This window comes from Antechinus flavipes, chromosome 3, assembly GCF_016432865.1.
Source record: "Antechinus flavipes isolate AdamAnt ecotype Samford, QLD, Australia chromosome 3, AdamAnt_v2, whole genome shotgun sequence".
Classification (NCBI taxonomy): Eukaryota; Metazoa; Chordata; class Mammalia; order Dasyuromorphia; family Dasyuridae; genus Antechinus; species Antechinus flavipes.
The window spans coordinates 480,356,509-480,384,348 of record NC_067400.1 but is presented as its reverse complement, the minus strand read 5'-3'; the positions used below and the strand labels follow the sequence as shown (position 1 = coordinate 480,384,348).

General features: G+C 38.0%; 1 long non-coding RNA gene across 2 annotated transcripts in view; it reads left to right on the top strand.

The window, feature by feature from the left end:
• Nucleotides 1–27,840, top strand: part of LOC127554842 (uncharacterized) — a 116,082-nt gene that overhangs the window by 56,779 nt on the left and 31,463 nt on the right. The gene's annotated exons all lie outside the window — the stretch shown is intronic.

The window sequence follows — 27,840 nt, the reverse complement described above, 5'->3', positions numbered from 1 at the left end:
AAAGTTGTTTTTTCCTACACATGCAGAAAAAATGAAACTCTGGAATTGCTTTCATATTTCTCCACAGCTGACATGGGGAAAGCCCAAGAGGAGACTACATATACACTAATACACATACACACACACACACACACACACTCTTCCTGTCTACTACTCCCACTTCTGCTAATGTCCTGAGTGACAGTCAGTGATCTACTTTGGCCAGAAAGTTTTATTTAGTGGTTTGTCTTTGTCACAATAAGATATTTCTTTTTGCTTTTTTATCCATCTTGAGTAGTTTTTACTAAACAAATGAGTTTTGTGCTGTTGTATAGTGAATGCACAACAACAATGAACCTTTTGCCTTTATTCAACTGAAACAAAGTAGGCTTAAAAAAAGCTTTCTTTGGAAATTAAAGGAAAAAGGTAACATAAGCCAAGATGGAAACATAAGACAAAGGTCAAATTTCAGAGTAGTTCAGATAATCTATCATTTAACTCAGTTGGTGTTTACCTCATTCCTCCTCCCCAATTCCACAGCCACTTGAGGGGCTAAGGAAGCAAGACTAGGTATAGTCCTTTAGTGGTCTCTCTAAAAGGATCAGAGGAAGAAGCTTGAGAGTCTCCAATGGAAAAGAAAGGGAAGAAAAAAGATGAAGTATTTTTTTTTGTAACAGACTTTATCTGCTTATCTCAGACATGGACTGAGAGCAAATTTGGGAGAAAACCATTACCCTCTAATAATCTATCCCTGGACTCAACTCCAAAGAGGCAGAGAAGAGAGAGATCCGGAAGGAATCGCTTTTCTATATTATCTCTTGTCTTGTTTCTGGCAGGTGAGCTAGTAGATCTCAATGACATAATGATTAAAGTGATTCTTGAGTGGAAATAGGAACTGAAAGCGTGACTATTCATCTCTCTCAGGGGAAGAAGAAGGTAGGAGAAATAAAGGCAATCTAAGTGCTCTTAACTAATTTTTTTCCTCTATACTTTCCTCATAGAGACCAGCTCATCCACCTTCTTTTTGATGGATAGTCACAGAATCTTTTAATGTTAGAACTAAAAGGGATCTTAGAAATAATCTTGCACAATCCTGTGATTTCTCAAAGGACTGTTCTTTCTTGCTTTTCAGGATACCACTCTTTCCTAGTTTTCATCCTATTTGTCTAATCATTCCTCTGTTTCCTTTGCTAGATTCTCTTTCAGATCATATTTGAACCATTGGTATCCCTTTAGTCCTGGATCCTTTTCTCTGTATATATTACTTCATTTGAAGATCTCAACAACTGCCATGCATTTAATTATTTTTCTATGGTAATTTTCTAGCCACCCTGCTCTCAAATCTCTGCTGACTTTCATTCTAGTGTGACTATGGAATAACTACTGTAGAATAATAACAGTAGAAAACTAGTAGAACTGACTTTTAGACACTTCAAACTGGATATTCAATAGAATGTGTCTGTGTATGTGTATGTGTGTGTAATTTTTAAAATTTAGTATGTCCCAAATAGAATTCATTATCTTTCCCTTCCAAATGCTCTCTTCTTCTACATTCCCTATTATAGAGGGTAATACCATTATCTCTGTCCTTCAAGCTTACAACTTAGGAGCCATCCTGGATTGCTCACTATTTCTCAACTCCTCCATATCCAAAATATTGTCAAGATCTGTTAAGGGATAGGTCAATTCTCCAAGAGCCTCCACAGCTGTGAATCATAACATTTGAAGGAGTTGCAGGGCAGCCTTTGCTGACACAGGTGTTGCAGACTGGGAATGAGATAACTTGAAGGCAGAGGGAAGAGAAAAGAGGTCAGACAAAGCAATAGCTTCTCAGTCAGAGAACAGCAACTGCCTCTCAGTCTCCTTGTATCATCCTCTCAAGAGGAGATCTATTCTGCAGGTCTGGCTTGGATCTCCAGCAGCCACTGTCAGCACAACAAAGATCCATCCATTTCACTCTTGTTACGCCTCTAAAATATCTCCTCTTCTCTCCTCTGACACTGCTACCACTCTAATGGAGGTCCTTGTTATCTAACACCTTGATTATTACAATACTTTATTGATGATCTGCCTGCCTCAATTCTCTTTTCATTGCAATAAATCCGCCATTCAATTCCCAAAGAGACATTAGTCTACTTATTTATCTATATATCTAAGAAGTGATTGTTCTAAAATACAGCTCTGAATATGCCAACTCTCTGCTCAATAAATTCCACTGACTCCCTATTGCCTTCAGGATCAAGTCATCTGTTTGGCATTCAAAGCACTCCATAAACTAACCCTCTCCTACTTTTCCTGTCTTCTTATATCTTCCCTCCATGCAATCTTTTTTGAAAAAAATAACATTTGATTTTTTCTCCTTAATCATATGTAAAAACAATTTTTTTTAGCATTTTAAAAAAGACATTGAGTTCTAAATTCTACCCCTTCCTCTATCTTTCCCTCTCTGAGATGGTAAACAGTCTGATATAAGCTGACACTGACCTCTTAACTCTTCCATGAACAAGTCTCTCCATTTCATGGATTCTGGCATTTTTTTCTGGCTATTATCCTACATGAAATTCTTTTCCTTTTCATATCTGCCTATTTGTTTCCCTGATTTTTTAAAAATTCCAATTAAAAATCCTATTTTCTGCAATAAGCCTCATAAACTTCACTTAATCCTAGTGTCATTTCTTGCAATTATTTCCTATTTATCCTATATATACACATCTTATTTTTTTAAGCATATTTATTTTCTTGTTTTCTCCCACTGGATTGTGAGTTTCTTGAACACGAGAACTATTCTTTGTTTCTTTTTGTATCTCTAGCATTTAGCACCTGGTACATAGTAGGTGCTTAATAAATATTTATTTACTTATTGATAAATTACCATTTATTAAATTTTGACTATGTATTATGAAGAGACTAGGTGCATAAAACATGAAGCAATTCCTGTCATCAAGCAGCTTAAATTCTTCAGGGTGGAAAACAACATGAATACTGATAAATTTAGTTTAAGGTAAACTGAAGACAGAGTAGGGTCCTTTTATACAAAGGACTTTGTTGTATTATGGACTCCTTTTGGACCTATGTACCCCATTTCAGAATAATGTTTTTGAATTAACAAAATGAATTATATTGGAATACAAATAAAACTAAATCCATCTGTCTACCTATATAATCTATCTACATAAAAAGTACATATTATCCCCTGAATCCTATTCACAGCAGCTTTAGGGGTTCATGGATATATATTTAAAAATGCATGTTCTAGATAGAAATAGTATAAGGAAAATGATTTTCATAGTGAATGGAATTAAGTAGTTGATGACACAGTTGTTATTTAGGATCTGAGTGGACAGGAATAGGTAAGAATTTGACCAGTTACAAAAACCCCAAGGGAGAATAGGACAAAAATAATTATCTGAAAAATTTGGGAGGATGCTAACAAGGAACACTACTGAAATGTCTCTCGAGTTGTCTTGTGAGTGTTAGATTCATTTTCTTACCTTTTTCTAGGCCACCTGCCAACTCATTCTTGTAGGGTGTTACCTGGGGAGGAGCTGGGAGTGGGAATGGCTAACCAGGTGCAAGAAATTCTTTAATTCTATACTTCTAAAACTGTAGCTCATGGACCACTACTGCTATGTTTACCTTCACTATTCAGTTAGAAGAACCAATTTAGCTCAATGGAAAGGCATTTATTGAAAAGTCAAGAGTATAAACAGGTATGGTAGAGCATGAATCTCAGTCATGCTGTGACCTCAATACAAAAGCTTTAGTAGGAAAAGTAGGCACATATATAGAATATATATGTATATGTGTATTGTATATATATACACATATGTGTGTGTGTGTGTGTGTGTATCAAGAATTCATTTGGCAAAATTTGCTCATACTTCTAGCACTTACAAGGCTCCATTGTGTTTTCTCTATTTGTGCTGTCCTCATATTGACCTTCCTGGATGCAAAGTTTATACTGGGTATGCTGCTCCACTAAGATTCTCAATTCTACTCTTCCTGTAGTTCAATTAGACTCCTCAGACTTTCTGGACCCTTTCTGATGGGTCTGGTAACTCTTACTAAATGAATAAAAGATGTTATTGCTGATGGCAGGAAGGAAAGGGAAGCTGTATTCATTTCAGTACAGTAAGCCAGTAAAAAGGCATTGTATCACCATATTAGTAATATAGGGAAACAATGGAGTATCTGAATTGTTTATCAAGGAGTGCTCTTGTCAAGCCACCAGTCCTCAGTTACTGGGATTGAAGACTGAAAGTTTCTAATCTCATGTCTTAGCCCAAGTACAGTGACTCTGTGCTCCCAATACCCCAAAATGCAAATAGCAATACACATTCTCTCTCTTTGGAGCACAGGTTGGACCAGATAATTTCTGAGGCTCCTTCCAAATCCAAAATTCTTACTCTATCAGAAGATGAAGGGATCAAACCAGATTATCTTTGTAATCTATTTAACCTCACACATTCTGTGGTTTAGGGTTGTCACACTGAATTAGAAAAGTGAGGAATTGATTCATTTCTGAATTTAACAGTGTGGGAATCTGTGGGAATATGAGAAATTTATCCATCTCTACAGCATCCAAAAGGCATAAGAAATATGATTTTATTAGGACTGAATGAAACCAGAGAAACCAGACCTATTACCAGGTTAGTCAAAGAAAAATCTGGTCTAAGGGGGCTAGACTTTTATGTTTCAGAGATCTAGGAAGTAGGACACCTATTTTGTGAATCCTAGGCCAGATTTTACAAATAGAATCATTACAATTATTACATTTCTCTTCATCTCCAGATTCATGTAGGCTAAAGATATGAAATCCTGTGCTTGTCCTCATTCTTTTTTCTTTGGCAGGCCTTGATGTTTAAAAAACCCAAAGCTCCAAAAGGGAGAGTATCTTCCAGGTATACTTATTAAAAAAAAATAAAAATCTTATTCTCTCTCTTCAGGAGTCTGGTTTTCAAGGGATTTCTTATACCGACCAGGTTCATCATATTAGCACACTCATGTGGGTCTTTTCACATCTAAAGAAAGAAAAAGGAACCAAGGACATTTCCTAAATTCATCCAAAACCTCCTTTAATAGAACAAATTAATCTTCTTCATCATCACTCACAAAGTCATTATTGTAGGAAACTGGATTCAACCTCAAGTGGACCTCAAAAAAATCTAATAACAGTGTTTACTAACAAAATGTAAATTTTATTAAATTTTTTTAAATTTAGAGAGAAATGCACTGATAGTATATTATAAATCTATAGAACCTATGAGAGAAGGATTGCTTGTATTCTGTTTTCTACAGAAAATCCTATCAATGTAAATTTAGGATCCCTCCTCTCCAGGGACTGCTCCCCAAACCATCCTCATCCAATGTTCACTATTATGTATTGTAGAAGAATAGTGAGACTTCCCAGGAATATTTTCATTGGGACAGAGGGTTTGGAGTGGATGACTTTATGCAAAGAGGGAATGAGACTGAAATTGGGACCAGAGATAGTCAGAAAGGAGTCCTGGGGAATCCAATGACAAGACTGAGAACCTTGTAGCTAAGCTTAGCAAACTCCAATTGAGACTCAAAGACTTCTGATAAAGATGTTAACTAGAAGGAAGAAGGGACATTAGTTTTGATATTATTCTTAAACTGCAAAAAGCTGATCCTACACATGACTTCTTTTCTGTCCTGGTATATCTCATTTAATATGAGTGACCTAACCTAGCCTTATTAATATCAGTCTTGACTTCCACAATGATCACTTTCTGTGTCAAAGCAACACAGCTAGGAATACTAGCAATATTGACTAAATGTCAGTCTCCTTAGACAACATAGGAATAAACCCTCCATTCTTGACAAGGCTGACCAAATCTCTTCGAGAGCCACCAAAAATAACTATGTGAGTGTTGGGACACCAAATCATGAAGACCACCAGCATCCCATTGACAACCTGAGCTCACAACCACTTAGATTCAAATTTTGTACAATGGGCTGATTTTTGGCCCAACCAGCAGGTTTCTGGTTCCTCGATATTCTCATATATTCTGGACATATTTTCTGGACATATATCAATCCTGTGGGGTGAAATTGCTTGCAAGTATATCACGTACTGTCAGCTTCTATGAGTTGGTATATTTCCTCTTATGCTATATTGGCTGCCATCCCGACTGACTTCTACGTTGCTGACAATCTGATTAGTGTCTTGGAGCTTTTGAAGGAACAGTTCATTACTGTATCTTGGGCATATTGACTCCTAGAGAGTTATTTAAATCATTAAATGTCATTCTTATTTTGAATACCACATCTTTCCATTGGTTTTATTATGAAGTGTGGAGGTTGATGATAAAGAAAAGTAACATGCAGTCAAGCAGAATGTGATCTTAGGAATGTCCTAGAGAGTATTGAAGAATGCCAGAGGTCACAGTGACAAGTAGCTTACTTCTACTTTTTATGTCTTTCTGGAATCCCTAATTTTCTAGCATCTCGTAGAGCCCCATCTTTTGTTTTTCTGTTCTATAGAGAGGCCAAGATCTTTAAATGAACTGACCACACACAAGAATGAAAGTTCTGTAGTTCTTCTGTAAATATTGAGTCTTTCCTAAGGTGTGCTTTTATTTAATAGAGACTCTCATCAAATTTCCTCAATGATTCCTTTATCTTTTATGCCATCAGAGTCCAATAATCACCAGCTCTCATGATGTAGGCCAGACTGGAAATTATTTTTGCCTTTATTCAATTGAAACAAATTAGGCTTAAAGAAAATTATACTTGGAAATTAAGTGAAAGAGTAACAAAAGTCAAGGAGCAAAACTTTAGCATGGTCAAATTATAAAGCACTGTATGTGCCCTTCTACTTAACCCCTGCAATCTTTAATTACAAAGCCAATCAAAGGCGTAAGAGGTAAGCCTAGAGAGGTCTATGGGGTAGGAATGAATGTGTGTGTGTGCATGTGTGTGTGTGCATGTGTGCAAAATAAAGCAATTATTACAGTGGAATGGAACAGGGACTATTTTCTCCCCCTTACTTCTATTGGACAATTAGGTAAATGTAATTTCTTTGTGGAGTTGCTTTCTCTGCAATAGATATTCACCACATAAAATGTTTTCATGATGGATGAAGGTTCTCTGCAATCTTCAACACATTCCAGTTAGCAAAAATAAATTTCTATACTAGGAAGAGAGGAGCATTTATTTTAGACAATTTCTCCCCAGTCCAGATCATAAATTGGAGGTGAAGAATTCACTATAGGATCTCGAATTCGTTAATCTTCAAACTAATAAACATAGAATAGAAATATTTTCAGCTGTAGTTCATCTTAACATTTATCAATTATTTGACTTTGAACAATATCTTAATCTTTTTGAACCTGTTTCTTCTTCTATATAATAAGCTTAATATACTAGTACTATACACTTCTCAGAGATTTGGGGCAAAATCTCAAAATATTGTATAAAGGAAATCTATGAATACTCTTCCTACCCAATGATACTCCCAGCTCCCACCCTCTTGTGGGGCGAGGTGGCTAGATCAGGGTCCAGAAAGGGTGGCTCTTCTAGTTTTCTCACCCTGAATTTTTTTATTTTTAAAATTTTTTTTATTTAATAATAACTTTATATTGACAGAATCCATGCCAGGGTAATTTTTTTACAACATTATCCTTTGCACTCATTTCTGTTCCAATTTTTCCCCTCCCTCTCTCCACCCCCTCCCCTAGATGGCAAGCAGTCCTATATATGTTAGATATCCTAGATACAATATATGTTTGCATAACTGAACAGTTCTCTTGTAGCACAGGGAGAATTGGATTCAGAAGGTAAAAATAACCCGGGAAGAAAAACAAAAATGCAGATAGTTCACATTCGTTTCCCAGTGTTCTTTCTTTGGGTGCAGCTGCTTCTGTCCATCATTTATCAATTGAAACTCAGGTCTCTTTGTCAAAGAAATCCACTTCCATCAGAATACATCCTCATACGATATCATTGTCGAAGTGTATAATGATCTCCTGGTTCTGCTCATTTCACTTAGCATCAGTTCATGTAAGTCTCGCCAGTCCTCTCTGTATTCATCCTGCTGGTCATTTTTTACAGAACAATAATATTCCATAACATTCATATACCACAATTTACCCAGCCATTCTCCAATTGATGGGCATCCATTCATTTTCCAGTTTCTAGCCACTACAAACAGGGCTGCTACAAACATTTTGGCACAGACAGGTCCCTTTCCCTTCTTTAGTATTTCTTTGGGATATAAGCCCAATAGAAACACTGCTGGATCAAAGGGTATGCACAATTTGATAACTTTTGGGGCATAATTCTAGATTGCTCTCCAGAATGGTTGGATTTGTTCACAACTCCACCAACAATGCATCAGTGTCCCAGTTTTCCCGCATCCCCTCCAACATTCATCATTATTTTTTCCTGTCATCTTAGCCAATCTGACAGGTGTGTAGTGGTATCTCAGAGTTGTCTTAATTTGTATTTCTCTGATCAATAATGATTTGGAACACTCTTTCATATGAGTGGTAATAGTTTCAATTTCATCATCTGAAAATTGTCTGTTCATATCCTTTGACCATTTATCAATTGGAGAATGGCTTGATTTCTTATAAATTTGAGTCAGTTTTCTATATATTTTGGAAATGGGGCCTTTATCAGAACCTTTAACTGTCTCACCCTGAATTAACTTTAGAGTACCTGTAGTAGGACTAGATTTTGCATCCACTCTTAGCTATTACAGTATGATACCATCATCCTTTAAACAACAAACTCTTTTAAACATGTTGGAGAAAAAACAAATGATTTCTTCTTTTCTTTTTCATTATAAGAAGCAAATCTGTTTCCTATCTTGGAGGTGACAAAATATTTTTCGTTATTTCTATGAAGTCACTCAGTTCTGTTAAATCCCATTTACTGCCAGCCTCAATCTTCAGTAAATCTGGTCAGAACTTAGGGAGAAAGTATTATGATTCAGGGGAAAGAAAAGGACATGAGGAAAAACATGGCATATTTTCTACTTCTCATCTGATATTCAGATCTGGACTTGGTGCCAAAATAAGACAGACCCTGGGGAAGCATTCCCAACATTCCATGTCTAAACTCACCTCCCAAGATGCAGAGGGGAGAGAAAAAGAGAAAGAGAGAGAGAGAGAGAGAGAGAAAGAGAGAGAGAGAGAGAGAGAGAGAGAGAGAGAGAGAGAGAGAGAGAGAAAAAACAAAAAGCAGAGACAGAGAAACAGACAGAGACAGTCGAGAGAGCAGAGAAAGAGAGATTAAGAGAAAGTGAGAGACAGGGAGAGATAGAGATAGAGACACAGAGAGAGATAGGGAAGGAGAGAGTGAGAATGAGAGAAAGTGAGAGATGGAGCAAGACAGAGATAGAGACAGACAGAGAAACACAGAGAGAAACAGAGATAGAAAGAGAGGCACACAGAGAAAGACATAGAGATAGAGAACAATGATTGTAGTTGAATGAAGTGGCACAAGAATGAAGATGACTGGAGATGCCCCAGTATGTAATGAGCAATCTTGGCTTTTTAGAACTAAGGTTTCAATTTGTCAGAAGCAACCTCCATTCAGTGACTAAGGGTTTGTAAGAAATAACACAAAAGACGTCCTAGTTTATCATCACAAAAGTATCCATCTGGGAAGAGAAAGAACCTAAGGGTTTCTGGTTGGAACAGAAAACAATGGTTATTTGCACTCACTCTAAGTCTCTTCCCCCCAACCCCCCCCCCAAAAAAAAAAAAAATGAAACAAGAAGTAAAAGAGTTTGGGGCTGGAATTTATTATTGACCATTTAAAGAAAGCTAGAGTAATTTGAATTTAATCAAGTAGCTTTATTTGAATCACAATGGACTTTTTAGAAGCCTGCTCTCTAGAGCTATATTTCTAGGAAACATAAATGAAAGCTGATCAGGACAAAAAGTAAATTGTCACAATTAAAAAAAAAAGAAAAAGAAAAGTGTTTGCTATATGAATCCAACCCATGATAGTTATAGATTCTTTGCAATTTTTGACACATTCCAGTTTAGCAAAAGTGTATTTCCCCCTTAGGAAATGAAAAGCATTTACTTTTCCTAAGTCTTTCTTAGTCCCAGATTATAAACTGGAGATGGAGGGCCCCTTATTCTTCAACAAATATAAAAATAGAATTGGAGTATTCCAAGGCATTTCTCATTTTGGTGTATACCTATTTTGTGATTGAACAAGTGCCTTTGTCTCCCTAAACTTTAGTTCCTTCTTCTATAAAAGGAATTTAGTATTAGTCGCACTGTCTACTTCCTGTCCATATTGTTCCCTTCTGATAACATCCACCCTTCTCTCTAAGGCTAGGAGCTAAATCAGAGATGATGACCTCAACCCATGGATTTGATGTGGTATAGTTTCTAGGGTAAATATAGCAATAATTTTAAGGTCTCCTGATGTTAGGGGGTCTTCTGTCATAGTAAATCTGTAAATAATTCTAAAGTCTACTGATCCTGAGGTTCCCCTTGCCTCCCCAACCTTGGAGCACTATTGTTTGGGCAATCTGTCTATCAGTGATTGTAAAAGTCTTCTGGTCTATGGATATAATAACATTTCTTCCCTTAGACTTTAGGGATATTAGTGATCCTGAGACTCTCTAACCTCAGAATACTATTGTTCTGACAATCTTGTCTGTCAATGATTCTAAAGTCTCCTGGCCATAGGATAGTCCTAGATCTGCTGGTCAGGGATAATCAAATTCCTGAGACCATTCCTCAGGTTTTCCTCTAGGCCATGAAATTAACATGGATAAATTTGTCAAATTTCTCTCGTTGCTCCAGGTTTTCTGTTAAATTCTTTTGGAATTTAGCCTGCTTCAATTGATGTTACAATTACAATAAACTTTGTCCCTTGACTTGGACATGGGTTCAAACCTGCAAATTCTTCTGAGATACCTCATGACAGTGATCTATGAGTCTCAACCCTTTGGGCTTCCTTCCCAACCTCAACAGGTTGAATTGGCTAGAGCAGGTCCAGAAGGAATGGTTATCCTGGTTTCCTTACCATGAATATCTCTGATTTAGTTATAGTAATGATGAGTTACAGGGGTGTAGAAGTATTGAATCCAAAAAATATATTGGGGTTTTAGGTTTCTCTCCTACATTTCACCAAGTGTTGGGGAGTGGGGATTGGACTCCAAAAATATATTGAGGTTTTGAACCAGTGACATAAGATGTCTCAAAAGAATTTTTAGACTATTTCCAAATCAAGAGGTTAAAGATTTTATTATTCTGCTGGCAGTGTACTAAGTTGCAAAAGGGAATTTTAGAGATTAACAAGGGTTAATTAACTCAGGCTAAATTCCCTAGCACAGCCCACCATTAACAGAGAGGAAGATACTGTAACAAAAGGGAAGACACCTAATAGTGTCAGGCAAAGTTCCTAGAGAACTTGTTACCATAAGATGAGCAATTCCTAATGAACCTGCAAAGAAGTAGGGTACAAGTAAGTTCTTTTATAGGGGAAAAATAACCTTGGGGTTGACATCATAATTTTGATTTATGATTCGATACAGTAACTGTGGAGTCATGATGATTTTGACTATGCAAGGAATCTGACAAGAATCCATTGCAATAAAGGGTTCCTTAAAGATAGCAAAAGATACACTTAAGAACTAGATAATACTATCAGTTGCTATTCCTACTTGCCTTAGTTTGATTAATAATTTAATTGCCAACAAAGGCTCACTTAAATTCAACAAAAGTCTTCTGTCAACGATCCTCAACTATGGCTCACTTAGTTACAGAGAACCTGGGGACTTTTTGATGGGTTCTTATTCACCCCATCAATACAATGGGCTTCTTAATATGGATTAATATGTGTGGTACTGGTCTACAGATACCTTTATCCTATCTCCAGATAACATTTTTTAATTCGCACATATCACACACTTGATTTTGCTTTTTGTTGTCAATCTTGAAAGGAAATTATGTTACCCACCTTGAAGGTTACAGAATTTATTATATTACCTCCTTCAAGTCATTCAGTTCTTTCAAGTACCAGTTGTTGCTAGTTTTAGTTTCCAATTGGGATATAGATCAAGTCAGAGTTCAAAGAGGAAGCCCAAGTATCCTTATGGGTAACTGAGGAAGAATTGAGGATAATTTCTATTTCCTCACCACTTATTTGATATTCAGACGTGGTCTTGGTACAGAAATGAGAGAGAGAGATCCCAGAAAAAGTATTACCAATACTCCATTCCTGGGCTTATTCCCCTCCAATGAAGCAGAAAAGAGTGAGGTCCAGTAGGAATAGCTTGTTCATCTTATCCCTTATGGGATTCCTGGCAATTGAGCCAGTGGTGATATAATTTTAATCACTTATTTAGTGACTAATGGGAGGGACAGACAATCCCAGCAATGACTAATACATACCTCTCAGAATGTACTGCTTTATAATATCCTGAAATGTGGTCAAAAGGTAATTAAAGACATGTATAAGGAACAGAAGAGGTAAAGAAAATCTAAGTATTCACTATGTACAATTTAGCTATCTCCTTTCCAAGGACTTTTTACCTTATGCGATTTAGGGTTTTCCAACTCTATTTTTTAGGAATCCAGTTGGATTCAATTGGACAATTGAGTTTTTAAATGAGTTGTTTTGTTCTATGGAATTTTTTTTCCATTTCACAAATTTTATTTTTTAGAGAGCTATTTTCTTTTTCCAATTCATTAATTGTTTTCCTTGGAGTTGTTTATCTTTTCCAGTTCACTAATTCTGTTTTTCAAGGATTTGATTTCTTTGTCCACTCTATCTTTAAATGAGTAGGATGATTTATCCAGACTCTCTTGCCAAGCTTCACTTTTCTTTTCCCATTTTTCTTCTAGCTCTCTTGTGAGAGCCTTTTAATTTCTTCTATGAGAGTCTTGTGTGTTGAGGACCAGATCATATTCCCCTTTGGGGATCCATCTGGAGACAGTCTGTTTTTGTCTCCTCAGTGTTTAAGGTCTGCTCTCTATCCATATAGAAACTATCAGTAGTTAGAGCCTGTTTAAATTTGTTGCTCATTTTGTCAAAGAAGATTCAAAGAAAATGAACTAACAAAAAAACAAGAAATGCAGTCTGCTTTTTTTCTTTGGTGGGGAGAAGGGGGCTGGATGGTATTACTGAGCTTCTTCTACAAACTGCAGGGGGCAGCAGTGAGGCACCAGCAAGACAGCAGTGGGTATGGCCAGGTCCTGAGAGACCCTAGCTTTTTGGGATTATAGTCTTTACCCCCTGTGTTTGTAGCTTCTCTGCTGATCTACTGGCTTGCTGCCAGGGCAAAGTAGCCACACTGTGGTAATGTTCTTTCTGCAGAAACAGCTGAGATCACATCCCACCTCCTTCAGGTCTGCTCAGTGCAAGCTGCCTGTCATACTCTCACTGCCTGCCCTCAGTCTGCAACCAATCTCACCGCCCACTAGCAAAAACAGATCTTTTCTGGAAAATTTCAAGAATATCTTCTGTTGGTAATTATTTGTGGTTTTTTTCAGTCAAGCACTAATTCTGAGGCCTTGTCATGAAATAAAGTATTCTGAGAGGAAAGATGGCACTTAAGTAGATGTGTGTGTCCTTTCTGCTAGCTTGGCCAGAAGTCAAGCTATAATCTGTTTTGTTATTTCTTGGTCTCTCATAGCTTCACTGGCTTCTCCTTGCTCAATTTTAATTTTCAAAGAATTATTTTCATCTTTGAGATTCTGTATCTCCTTTTCTACCTGGTTATTTTTTTTCTTAATCTTGTTTTTCTTTTATTTAAAAAAAAATCCTCAATGTCTCTCATTTGATTTTTAATTTTTTTTTTGAAATTTTCTATAAATTCTCTCTGGACAAGGAGCCATTTTATGCTACTCTTTGGAGTAGCTTTTTTTTTTTTTTTAAACTAAAGTGTTTACTAAACTCTAAGGTTGGATCTGGGTCTTTCCTGTTCCCATAATATGTTTCAATTGTGGAGTTCTTTTTTCTTTACCAGTACATCATTTTTTAAAAATAAAAAGTATTAGTGTAAGCACATCTAATTGTGGGGTGGGGGGATGGTCCTTCAAGCTTTCATTTATTCTTCACTCTGACTAGGAGCCCCAAACCAAGAATTCTACCCTTCTTTGAATGCCCATAGCCACAAGGTTTCTGCCCTATAGCACTCACCAGGTCTTACCTAGGGCCACGCGTCAGTAGCACAGCTGGGCTTAGTCTTCCCAATCAGCCAAGGTTCCCTCAGTCTTCTGGACTCAGACCCTCTTTTCCACCCCCCCACCCCCCACCCCGGTACCCAACACTCAGCAAATAGTTTCAGAGGTGAAGATCTCTGTAGTTCTTAGCTGGTAGCTACCCTGAAGGGTTCTTAATTGATGTTTCTGTAGCTTAGAGGTGTATGCACTTCTGACAGGTTAATCCCCAGTCCCTGGTCTTTCTTCAGACATACTCAAGTTGTATCTGTTTCCAATTTTGTTCATTTTTCACCAGTCTACAATTTGCCCTGTGGTGCAAATTTGTTCTATTTATAGGGGAAATCTGGAGAGCTCAAAATTTACCAATATACTCCTACCATCTTCCCAGAATACTCCAGAGATAGAGTCTTCTTTTGTTTTTGTTTGTTTTTTTTAATTTAATTTTATTTAATAATAACTTTATATTGACAGAATCCATGCCAGGGTAATTTTTTTACAACATTATCCCTTGCACTTGCTTCTGTTCTGATTTTTCCCCTCCCTCCCTCCACCCCCTCCCCTAGATGGCAAGCAGTCCTATATATGTTAGATATGTTGCAGTATATCCTAGATACAATATATGTTTGCAGAACCGAAGAGTTCTCTTGTTGCGCAGGGAGAATTGGATTCAGAAGGTAAAAATAACCCGGGAAGAAAATAAAAAATGCAAATAGTTCATATTCGTTTCCCAGTGTTCTTTCTTTGGGTGTAGCTGCTTCTGTCCATCATTTATCAATTGAAACTCAGTTAGGTCTCTTTGTCAAAGAAATCCACTTCCATCAGAATACATCCTCATATAATATCGTTGTCGAAGTGTATAATGACAGAGATAGAGTCTTAAAGGTGAAAATAGCTCTTTGAAAATTAAAATTGAGCAAGGAGAAGCCAGCAAACCTATGAGAGACCAAGAAATAGCAAAACAGAATATAAAGAATGAAAAATAGAACAGGATAGGAAACATCTTATAAAAAAGAACAGATCTAGAGAACATATCAAGAAGAGGAAACAAAAGAATAATTAAACTATCTGAAAATGTTGACAAAAAAAAAAGATCCTTGACACAATAATGAAAGAAATAATCCAAGAAAATTGTCCTGGAGTGATAGAACATGAGAGGAAAGTAGAAATAGAAAAGATTCACTGATCACCACTTCAAAGAGATCCTTTGTGGAAAACTCATAGGAATATGAGTTGCCATTTTTGAAATCCCCAGATAAAAGAGAAAATTTTGCAAGAAACAAGAACAAAAACCAATTTAAATGCACTAGAGCTACAATTAGAATAGGATAGGACTTATCAGCAGTCACAATAAAAGATTGCAGGTCCTGAAATCATATATAGTGGCAATCAAAAGAACTAGACCTGTGGCCAAAAACATATTCAGCAAAATTATCCATAATGTTTAATGGGGGTGGGGGGGAGGGTGGGGAGGACATTCAACAGACTTGTGGATTGTCAGGTCTTTATCTCAACCAAACCTGAACTCAATAAAAAATTTAATATTTAAGAGCCAATACCAAAGATTAATTTTAAGGAATTTAACATGGACAAATTATTTATGTTTTTTACATGGAAATGTACACCATATATTTAAGACTGAACTCAGGATTTGGTAGCTCAAAAGAAAGTTTGGGGCAGAGTTGAATATGATTTGACTCTAAAAAGCAAAACTGCCTAAGAAAAGGTAAAAATAATAATTATGTTATATAAATACAGAGGGAGAATAGAAACAGAGACATTAGAGGGGCTGGAGAGCTCATAGTTCTGAAAGCCTACTCATAAGGTTAAGTAGGAAATACTACATATATGTCATGAAGGATAGAGTACCCTCCAAAATGTATAAAGAAATAAGAGAAGGAGGGATGGGTGGGTGGGAAGCAAGGGATGAGGGAAGAAGACAAAGGAAGGATCCATGTTGGAGTAGGTTAAGTGATAGCAAGGCAAGTGAAAGGGCAGAATTAAACTAGAAGAGTTTGCAAGAATAGGAAAGAAGAGATACACTAATACTCTAAGAAGTAACAGAAGTAGTATTCACTAGGAGAAAAAGTATGGCTAGTAATCTTGATCTTATACAAAGTAAAAAATAAATATTCAATGAGGAGACAAATCTATATTATGTCACTCACAATGGTGTTGTTTTAGATGCATGTTTACATATGGGTAAATATATGTGTCTGAATATATGCATGTTGCTTTATGTACATATATATATATATATATAGATATATGTATATGTGGGTGGGTTTCTGGGTTAATGTGAATGTATATATGTTGGAGTCCAGTTCCAGTGAATATCGAGAATGTAAATCAGTGTGAATACACATGAGCCAGGACGAAAGAGTTGCTTTTCAATTTTCATTTATTAATTTGAGTGCCAGCTACCTCCAGGTGGTGCTATATACATATACAGATTATGTAATCTAATACATAGATTAATGTATATCTAGAGAGCATACCTGGATGTTTCAGTTTGACCTTACCTAGCAATAATAAGATATCTATCATAATAAGGTTGTAAATAACAGTAACTATTAATAACAAGGTATTTTTTCAAAAAAGAGTTCTAAATAGCATAATTGTGTTGCCTTATTCCTGTCACATGCATTCTTCATCAAAATTATCCTAATTTTATTTTAAGTATGTCTTTCATTTATTGTTAAGGGAAGTGGTGAGCCAATGCTTTGAATTGTTCACCCTTATAGAGAGCAGATCTCAAGTAATACCTGAACAGGACTCTTCCTGTACATGGACTTATTCAATACTGGTCTTCTACATATATGTATACATATGCATGTGTGTAGGTAAGGCTGTGTGGATATCCCTTCTGTTATTCATATGTGTGTAACTATATACATATGTAGGTATATAGAAATATATCTTTCCTTAACGATAGCCTGTTTGGGCAAACTAGAGGTAATGAAAAGGGAAAAAAAAGAATAAAGTAAAAAAAGTGAACCATAGAAGACAAAAGAACAACCTACAAGGAACAAAGAAAAGATGGACACTCATGAATACAATTTCTTCTACTATTATGTATTCTTTCTTGAACTGAAAATTTATTCTTATATATTTTGAATCCTCGCTGATGTTCTGCTGGGCACATGAAAATGTTCTATTTTGTTTTATTTTATTTTCCTTCTCTGTCTTTCTTTTTTTCTATTCTGTTTTAAAACAAAGAAAAAATAAACAAGAAAGACACTAAGGAGATACATAAATTAGAAAAGTTAAATATGACAGACCTTTGAAGAAAACTGAATGGAAACAAAAAAAATATACATATTTTACAGAGCAAATGGCACCTATGCAAAAATTAACAATGTTATAGGGCATAAAAATTTTAAAATCCAATGTAGAAAGATGGAAATATTAAACGTATTCTTTTCGCATTATAATGCAGTAAAAATTACATTAAATATTGCAGGGGGAAAATAGCCAAACTAAATAATCTAATCCTAAAGAATAAGTAGATCCAATAACAAATCATAGATACAATCAGTAATTTCATTAAAGAGGATGACAACAATGAGACAACATATAAAATTTATGAAATGCAAGCAAAGTAGTCCTTAAGAAAAAATTATTTCTCTAAATTCTTACATTAACAAAATGGAAAAAGAACAGATTGATGAATTGGGCATGCAATTAGAATATCACTGTTTTTGTACAATTTTCTCTCTTGGTTCTGCTTACTTCACTTATATCAGTTCATATGTCTTTTTAAGTTTTTTCTCAAAATCATCTTGTTATTTTTTGTATCACAATAGTAATTTTTTTTGACATTTTCTTCTTCCCCCCCCCCAGTACATATAAAAACAAAATTCAACTTCATTTTTTACAATTTTGAGTTTCAAATCTTCTCCTACTCTTTCCCCTCTTCTTCCTTGTTGGGAAAGCAAGAATTTAATAAAATTTATACATGTCCAGTCATGTGAAACATTTCCATATTAGTCATGTTGTGAGAGAAACAAATTCCAAGAAAAAGAAAATTAAAAAACAGTATGTTTTGATCTGCATTCAGATTTCATCAGTTCTTTCTGTGGATAGAATCTTTTATCACAGGTACTTCAGAATTGTCTTGAATCTTTCCATTGCTGAGAATACCTAAGTCTTTCATAGTTGATAATTATACAACATTGTTGTTACTGCATATAATTTTCTCTTGATTCTGATCATTTCACCTTGCATCAATTCAATAAGCTATCCATGTTTTTGTGAAAGCATCCTACTCATCATTTCTTATAGCACAATAGTATTCCATCACAATCATATACCATAACTTGTTCAGTATTCCTCAGTTGATGGAGGTTTCATCAATATTCAATTCTTTGCCACAACAAAAATGCTGCTTTAGATATTTTTGTACATATAGCTTATTCCTCCCTCCTTGCCAGTGTCTTTCCTTCCTTCCCTATTATCCTTTCCTTCTTCCTTCCTTTCTTCCTCTCCCTCCTCTCCTTCCTCTTCTTCCTTCCTGTCCTTCCTTCCTCTCCTTCCTTCCTTCCTTCCTTCCTCCTTCCTTCCTTCCTTCCTTCCTTCCTCTTCTTTCTTCCTTCCTTCCTTCTCTCCCTCCCTCCTTCCTTCCTCTCCTCCCTCCCCTTCCTTCCTCTCCCTCCCTCCTTCCTTCCTTCCTTCCTTCCTTCCTTCCTTCCTTCCTTCCTTCCTTTCTTCCTTCCTTCCTTCCTCCTTCCTTCCTCTTCCTTCCTTCCTCTCCTTCCTTCCTCTCCTCCCTCCTTCCTTCCTTCCTCTCCTCCTTCCTTCCTCTCCCTCCTTCGTTCCTCTCCTTCCTTCCTTCCTCTCCCTCCTTCCTTCCTTCCTTCCTCTCCCTCCTTCCTTCCTCTCCCTCCTTCCTTCCTCTCCTCCTTCCTTCCTCTCCTCCTTCCTTCCTCTCCTTCCTTCCTTCCTTCCTTCCTTCCTCTCCTTCCTTCCTTCCTCTCCTTCCTTCCTTCCTTCCTCTCCTTCCTTCCTTCTTCTCCTTCCTTCCTTCCTTCCTTCCTTCCTCTCCTTCCTTCCTTCCTCTCCTTCCTTCCTTCCTTCCTCTCCTTCCTTCCTTCTCTTCTCCTTCCTTCCTTCCTTCCTCTCCTTCCTTCCTTCCTTCCTTCCTTCCTTCCTTCCTTCCTTCCTTCCTATCTTCTTTTTTCTTTGGACTACAGACTTAGATGTTGCATTGCTAGATCAAAAAGTACGCCATTTGGAAATAGCTGCATATTACTCTCCAGGATCATTGAATCAGTCACAATTCCATTAACAATGCCATAGTGTCCCAATTTTACCACATCTCCTCTAACATTTGTCATTTTTCTTTTTTTTTTATCATGTTAGCCAATCTGATAGCTGTGAGGTAGTACCCTAGAGTTGTTTTAATGTGCATTTGTGTAATCAATAGTGAGAGAATTTTTTTATATGACTATTGATAGCTTTGAATTCTTCAGAAAACTGCTTGTTCTTATCCTTTGACTATCAATTAGGGAAGAACTCATATTCTTCAAAATTTGACTCAGTTCTCTGTATTTGAGAAATGATGGCTTTATTAAAGAAACTTGCTATAAAACTTTTCTCCATTTTTCTGTTTTCTAATCTTGAATGTATTGATTTTATTTTACACGAGATCCTTTTAATTTAGTGTACTTAAAAATAATCTATTTTATATCAGATAATGCTCTCTGTCTCTTGTTCAGTCCTAAATTCTTTTCTTGTACATTGATCCATAGGTCTGCTAATCTACTTAGGGTGTCATTTTTTATGTTTAAATATGAAACGTTGATCTATACTTAGTTTCTACCAAACTGTTTTTCAGTTTTCCTGGCAATTTTTGTCAAATAGTTAAATTCTTGTTCCAGAAATTTGTATCTTTGTATTTATCAAGCATTAGATTACTATCATCATTTCCTACTGTGTATTGTTTATCCTGCTGTGTGTTTATTCCACTGATTCACCACTCCATCTTTTAGCCAGTACTAGACTGTAGATTTTTTTTCCTCCATTGATTCCTTTGATATTCTTAATCATTTGTTCTTCTAGATAAATTTTATAATTTTTTTCTAGCTCTGTAAAATATTTTTGGCATTTTTATGGGTATGGCACTTTATAAATATATTAATTTAGGCAGAATTGTTATTTTTATTACATTGGCTTGATCTACCCATGGGCAATGAAAAAATTTTCAATTATTTATATAAAACTATGTTTGTGCGGAAAACTGTTTTGTAATTGTGTTTATATAATTCTTGGGTTTGCCTTGGTTGATAGATTCCCAAGTATTTTATATTATATGGTTATTTTAAATGGAATTTTTATTTCTATCTCTTCTTGATAAGTTTTGTTGGTTACCAATATGGAGAAATGCTGATGATTTATGTTGGCTTATTTTATGTTCTGTAACTTTGTTAAAGCTGTTAATTATTTCAACTGGTTTTTAGTTGATTTTCTGGAGTTCTCCAACTATAGCATCATACCATTTGCAGAATGACAGTTCTGTTTTCTTATTGCCTCTTTTAGTGCCTTCAATTTCTCTCCCCCCCTTTTATTATTATAGCTAGCATTGCTAATACAATATTAAATAATAATGATGATAATTGGTATCCTTCTTCACTTAGCAAGGCTTCTAGATCAGAACTTGATATATTGGTTTCAGAGAAGTACTACTTTTTAATGTTTTAAGGAAAACTCCATTTATTACTATGTTTTCTAGAGGATTTTTTAAAAAACAGGAATAAGTTGTATTTTGTCAAAAGATTTTCCTGCTCTATTGGAATGACTGTATTATTACAACCATTATGAACAAATGATTCATAAAATGAACAAATGATGAACAATAATTATGAACACAATCATGAAGAATAGAAACACAAATTAAAACAACTTTATTGTTCTACCTCAGATTCCTCAGATTGAAAAAGATGACTATGGAGGAAAAGAGCAATTGCTCAAGAAAATGTGAGAAGACAAGTTTACCAATGAACTTTTAGTGGAATTGTAGTGGCAGTTTAGGTTGGCACTCTTAGAGGGCAGATGCCCTTCTCTATGTCAGACCTTTCCCAAATTAAGGGGAAACTGGGCAGATACTCTGAGGATCCCACCAAATATACTGAGGGGTTTAAAGCCATTATCCTCTAATATGATCTGTCCTGTGGAGATATTAATATCATTATCTCCTCTTGTTGTATCATAGAGGAGAAAAGGAGGATCTGGGACCTGGCCCAGAAGTTTGGAGATGACATGGCTGCTTCTCCCCCTGATAGATATCAAGCAATGACAGGTATCATAGCCGTGCCCCGGGTAGACCCCGGGTGGAACTATCAGGGGGGGAGCAGGGACAGAGAGAAGAAGGACCATCTCTAACCTGCCTCACTGAAGGCATGAAAAAGGGGATTAAAAAGCAGGTGAATTACGAAAAGTTTAGAGAGATCACCCAAGCAGCTGAGGAAAACCCTGCCCTCTTTCAGGGTCACCTTGTAGAAGCCATTAGGAAATACACTAATCTGGAGCCCACTTCTCCAGAGGGGACCACTATCCTTGGCATGTATTTTATCAATCAGTCTTCCTCGGACATAAGACAGAAGCTACAGAAATTGCCTCTAGGGCCCCAGACTCCCATGACTCAGTTATTGGAAGTCGTTTTTGGGATATTCAATAATAGGGATCAAGAGGAGGATCAAAAGGCCAGAGCAAAGAACAAAGAGCAGGCCCAGATTCTGGCTGCCACTATTTCCAAAGAAACACCAGGGCTTTTGCTTTAGGTGTAAAAGGGATGGCCACTGGGCAAGGAATTGCCCTCTGAAAAGTCAGCCTCCAGGACCTTGCCCTGGATGCAAACAGGAAGGACACTGGAAGAGCAACTGCCCAGAAAAGGGGAGAGCTGCTACCTCCAATTCTCTCTTTCAGTTCTGTTCTGGCACTTGGGTCCTACTCGCCCCTCCCCCCATAAGGTATTGGGAATCAATGGGAAGTACCGGAACTGCTTGGAAACCCTCCCCCTGCCTTGCCAATTTGGGAACCTATTGTTTCCACATTCATTTTTAATTATCGCTTCTTGTCCCAACCCGTTAATGGAAAGAGACTTTATGGTGAAGCTGGGAGCCCAATTCTCTCTACTCAAACCTCCAAATAATCTCTTTGTACGCCTTTCAAGATCCTCCCATATTCCCTATGAAATCTGGGAGGAAATAGACTCTTTTGTCTAGGATCAGGGCATCCCTGGAAGAGCCACCCATACCACCCCCGTTCTGATTAAGCTGAGGGATCCTAGTATATTTCCTCGTAGAAGCCAGTATCCAATTAAACAGGATTGAAAAATTCCTTAAGTTTAAACTCCTGATTCCCTGCTAGTTTCCCTGCAGTAATCCAATTCTTTCTATTAGAAAAAGTGAACAGAGATTACCGCATGGTATAGGATCTCAGGGCAATTAATGAAGCAGTCATTCCAATGCATCCTATAGTGCCCAGTTCATATACAATCCTCACCCAGATTCCTGGGAATACACAATGGTTTTCCACCCTGGGCCTTAAAGATGCCTTTTTTTTTGCATACCTTTGCATAAAGACTTGCAGTTTCTCTTTGCCTTTGAATGGGCTAAGCCTGGGGAACTTCCCTACCAGTTAACCTGGACTGTTCTGCCTCAAAGCTTTCGAGGTAGTCCACACCTGTTTGGGCAAACATTAGTTAAAGATTTAAGAGAACTGGAGCTGCCTGGTAGTAGCCTTATCTAGTTATGTGGATGACATTTTACTCTGCAGTCCCAACAGAGAGGAGTCCCTAAAAGCAGCCACAAAGACCCTAAATTTTCTAGCCTTGAGAGGCTACAGGGTCTCTCTACCAAAGGCCTGGCAGTCGGTCAAATATTTAGGCCACAATCTCATCCCCATCTCTCACTCTCTGAGGAGAGGAAACAGGCTATCCTAAGCCTGCCAGACCCTGCCTCAAAGAAGCAACTGCATACCTTTTTAGGCATAGCTGGCTTTTGTAGGATCTGGATTCCCAATTTTGGGATTATTGCCAAACTCCTTTATGATTCTATTTGAGCTCCCGACAACCTTCCTCTTGAATAGGGACCTATCAGGCCAAAGCTTTTAACCCAAGGGATAGCAGAGTGCTAAAAATTTCTTATCATCTCCACTCTGCCTGGTGTCCTTACTAAACTATGCCTAGAGACTGGAGAGGACTGGATAAAGAATCTCCACTGGGGCTACTTAGAGTCAGAATTGCCCCCCAGGAGAGAATTAAGCTGAGCCCCTTTTGAACTTCTGTATGGACCGCCTTTCTTAACCACTGACATTCTTGTGGATTGCTGCAAGGAGTCACTCTGTTTGCTACTCAGCTTGGTGCATTTCAAAAGGTCCTCTCTGAATATACAAATGAGCACCTCCCTAGGCCTTTCCAGGCTCAGGCCCAGATTACATCCCCTGTCAATAGAGAGATATGGTTTATTTGAAAACCTGGAAGCCCCAGGGATCTGACCCTTTAGGTGTAAAGTGGAAAGGCCCATACAAGGTCATTCTGACCACTCCAATGGCAGTTAAATTGTAAGGGTCCCCCAGTTGGACTCATATCTCTAGAATTAAAAATGTGGCTTTTGTTACCTCTCCTTCAGATACCCCAGTGTATTCCTTTGAGCCTATAGAGGACCTGAAGTTTCTCTTCTGCAAAGATCCTGAGAAATCTTTGGAGTAGGAAGGGTGAAATCACCTATAATCTTCTTCCCTCCTCATCATGAGGACTCTCTCTTCAGCTTTCTTGGTCTTACTCTGTGGGCTCTCGCCAGTGGGGTGACAACTTCCTGGTCATACTTAGAAACTCTGCAGGGAAGGGGGGTGTCCAGAATTGTTGGGTGTGCCATCACCACCCCCAGGGTGGCCCACAGATTCGGCCTAATGCATTCTTTGCAAAGGTACCATTCCCCTGTTATGCCACAGTTCTCTTTAACTGTCCTGACTCAGTTTCCTTTACAAGTTTCCCTTGTCTCCTATTAGTCTTCCTAATTACTCCCCTAAGCTGTAAATCTTCCTCTGGTCCATGAAGGCTGAGGACCAATTAGTCTAAGGATATAAATTGTTAGCCCAAGCAAGATAAACAAGAGAGTAGACTTCCTGATTATCTTCTGTCCTTGAGAATACACAATGGTTTTCCACCCTGGGCCTTAAAGATGCCTTTTTTTTTGCATACCTTTGCATAAAGACTTGCAGTTTCTCTTTGCCTTTGAATGGGCTAAGCCTGGGGAACTTCCCTACCAGTTAACCTGGACTGTTCTGCCTCAAAGCTTTCGAGGTAGTCCACACCTGTTTGGGCAAACATTAGTTAAAGATTTAAGAGAACTGGAGCTGCCTGGTAGTAGCCTTATCTAGTTATGTGGATGACATTTTACTCTGCAGTCCCAACAGAGAGGAGTCCCTAAAAGCAGCCACAAAGACCCTAAATTTTCTAGCCTTGAGAGGCTACAGGGTCTCTCTACCAAAGGCCTGGCAGTCGGTCAAATATTTAGGCCACAATCTCATCCCCATCTCTCACTCTCTGAGGAGAGGAAACAGGCTATCCTAAGCCTGCCAGACCCTGCCTCAAAGAAGCAACTGCATACCTTTTTAGGCATAGCTGGCTTTTGTAGGATCTGGATTCCCAATTTTGGGATTATTGCCAAACTCCTTTATGATTCTATTTGAGCTCCCGACAACCTTCCTCTTGAAATCAAGGTCCCCTTGAATTAGGGACCTATCAGGCCAAAGCTTTTAACCCAAGGGATAGCAGAGTGCTAAAAATTTCTTATCATCTCCACTCTGCCTGGTGTCCTTACTAAACTATGCCTAGAGACTGGAGAGGACTGGATAAAGAATCTCCACTGGGGCTACTTAGAGTCAGAATTGCCCCCCAGGAGAGAATTAAGCTGAGCCCCTTTTGAACTTCTGTATGGACCGCCTTTCTTAACCACTGACATTCTTGTGGATTGCTGCAAGGAGTCACTCTGTTTGCTACTCAGCTTGGTGCATTTCAAAAGGTCCTCTCTGAATATACAAATGAGCACCTCCCTAGGCCTTTCCAGGCTCAGGCCCAGATTACATCCCCTGTCAATAGGGAGATATGGTTTATTTGAAAACCTGGAAGCCCCAGGGATCTGACCCTTTAGGTGTAAAGTGGAAAGGCCCATACAAGGTCATTCTGACCACTCCAATGGCAGTTAAATTGTAAGGGTCCCCCAGTTGGACTCATATCTCTAGAATTAAAAATGTGGCTTCTGTTACCTCTCCTTCAGATACCCCAGTGTATTCCTTTGAGCCTATAGAGGACCTGAAGTTTCTCTTCTGCAAAGATCCTGAGAAATCTCTGGAGTAGGAAGGGTGAAATCACCTATAATCTTCTTCCCTCCTCATCATGAGGACTCTCTCTTCAGCTTTCTTGGTCTTACTCTGTGGGCTCTCGCCAGTGGGGTGACAACTTCCTGGTCATACTTAGAAACTCTGCAGGGAAGGGGGGGTGTCCAGAATTGTTGGGTGTGCCATCACCACCCCCAGGGTGGCCCACAGATTCGGCCTAATGCATTCTTTGCAAAGGTACCATTCCCCTGTTATGCCACAGTTCTCTTTAACTGTCCTGACTCAGTTTCCTTTACAAGTTTCCCTTGTCTCCTATTAGTCTTCCTAATTACTCCCCTAAGCTGTAAATCTTCCTCTGGTCCATGAAGGCTGAGGACCAATTAGTCTAAGGATATAAATTGTTAGCCCAAGCAAGATAAACAAGAGAGTAGACTTCCTGATTATCTTCTGTCCTTGAGAATTTACAACATCCCTCTAAAATATTCCAAGATAGTTCACTAACATCTTTATCTCTGGGTATTCAGACATCCTGTCTCTGGATTCCTTTTTGATTGCCAGCTGGGCTTCCCGCTCTTTCCTACTCTTTCCCTCTTCTTTGTCTCACAAAAGGTATATAAAGGTTAGAGATTCTCCATTCATTGCTGGAGAATGGCGGCTGGCGGTGGATGCTGGACGCTGGATTCTTTGAGATGATAGTCTCCTCCAGACCTGGGACCAACATGAATTTCTTGGTCCCAGTATATCTTTATCTCTGTCTGACTGGATAATTTGAGACGAGAGTCCTGTCCAGTCAATCTTACTCTCCCATTAATAAAATATTAAAAACTCTCTAATCTCTCTCCTGCCTCAGTTTCTCTGGCATTACACCCCCTGTCACTATCTCCTCTCTGGACACCACCCTTTTCATACTAGCTAACCCCCAAGGGAACTACTCTGACCCAACTGTCCCCTGTTTTCTGGCTAGGAAGGATCTCATATCTACACATCACTACACCACAGGGACAGTGGTTGTCATTGTTTTCCATAATGGCCAGGTCTAGATCCCTGATGTGGGAACACTGACTTGTACCACCAATACTGTGAGTGCAAGCGAGTGTGATCTCTCTCAGGCCTGCCACAATTTCACTTCAGTAACTTGATTAGCTGCACAGGTGGGTCATAGGTCAGGTGCACCTATGATTATGCACCTCCCTAAAGAGTAACTGTGGGGAATCCATCTGGGATTAACCTGGCAAATTCACTCAGAACACTTTTATAACCCCTCCCTTAAAGCTCCTCCATAACCACCTGAAAACTAACATTCCAACTGATAGAATGCTATGTGACTATACTCATCCATGGGGGAGCAACTAGGGGACTACTGCAAAATCTGACCTCAAGTGCTATCTGTGTACCAAAGGGATATGTTTTCCTCTGCAAAGTAAGTTCTCCATTCCACTCCAATGTTTCTAAGGGGTCTATTAAGAGAAATGCCTACATCCATGAGCAATTTCTCAGTCTTCCTCTGGGTGGAATTCCTAGATATGGTCCCTACTAGCTCCTATACTAACTCCTTTTTAAATTATTATCCTTTTGCTCATATTTGGCCCCTGCATTTTCAGATTGCTCATGAGATTTGTTTCCGCTAGGCTTTAAGCTGCAAACTTCCAACTATTCCTGTGACCTGGGGATCATGAGGCGACTGAGGGGCAAACTCAACATTTACTAGATGCTGCAGCTGCTGTTTTCAGATCTTGTTTCTCTCCTCCAAGCACAATTCCCCATTAGGGCCAATTCTACGACCACTCTCAGCAGGAAGTAGCTAGGGAAGACCTGAAACCCTTGATCCTTTTCCCAAAAGAATTTGTGCTTTTTGCTTAAGGGGGGAGATGATGAAAGTAAACTCTGTATGACCTTAGTGAGCCCTATAAAATTATGTAAAATCACTCAAAAATGTCTCCTTTGATCTACAAACCCAAATGGTCTTGCATCCTCTCAGAGCAAGATAAGCTTTCTTAGGGAAATCACAACTCTGGGCAAGATTTCACATTTATTTGAGACTTCCCTTAGACTCATAAATAAAATGGGTCTTCAGAAAATGACTCTTTGCAGATTATTTCTTTCTTGAGAATGATATGCCTGCCAAGGAAATCCCTCTTGGTATTTCTTTAACAATAAAGCTTTTTTACCATATCCTTTGAGTTTAGTGAATTCCTTTGCTTTGAACTTGGACCCTGGAGAGAACAAACCCCACCTATTCCTGCCCAACCTCTTCATCCCTCTTCCCTCATCATTATGAGTATCCTCTTCCTAACTCATACAATGAAACTACATCTTCCTATTAAGATTCTGGAGGTATCCCTGAAAGTTTCTCTAAGCTATT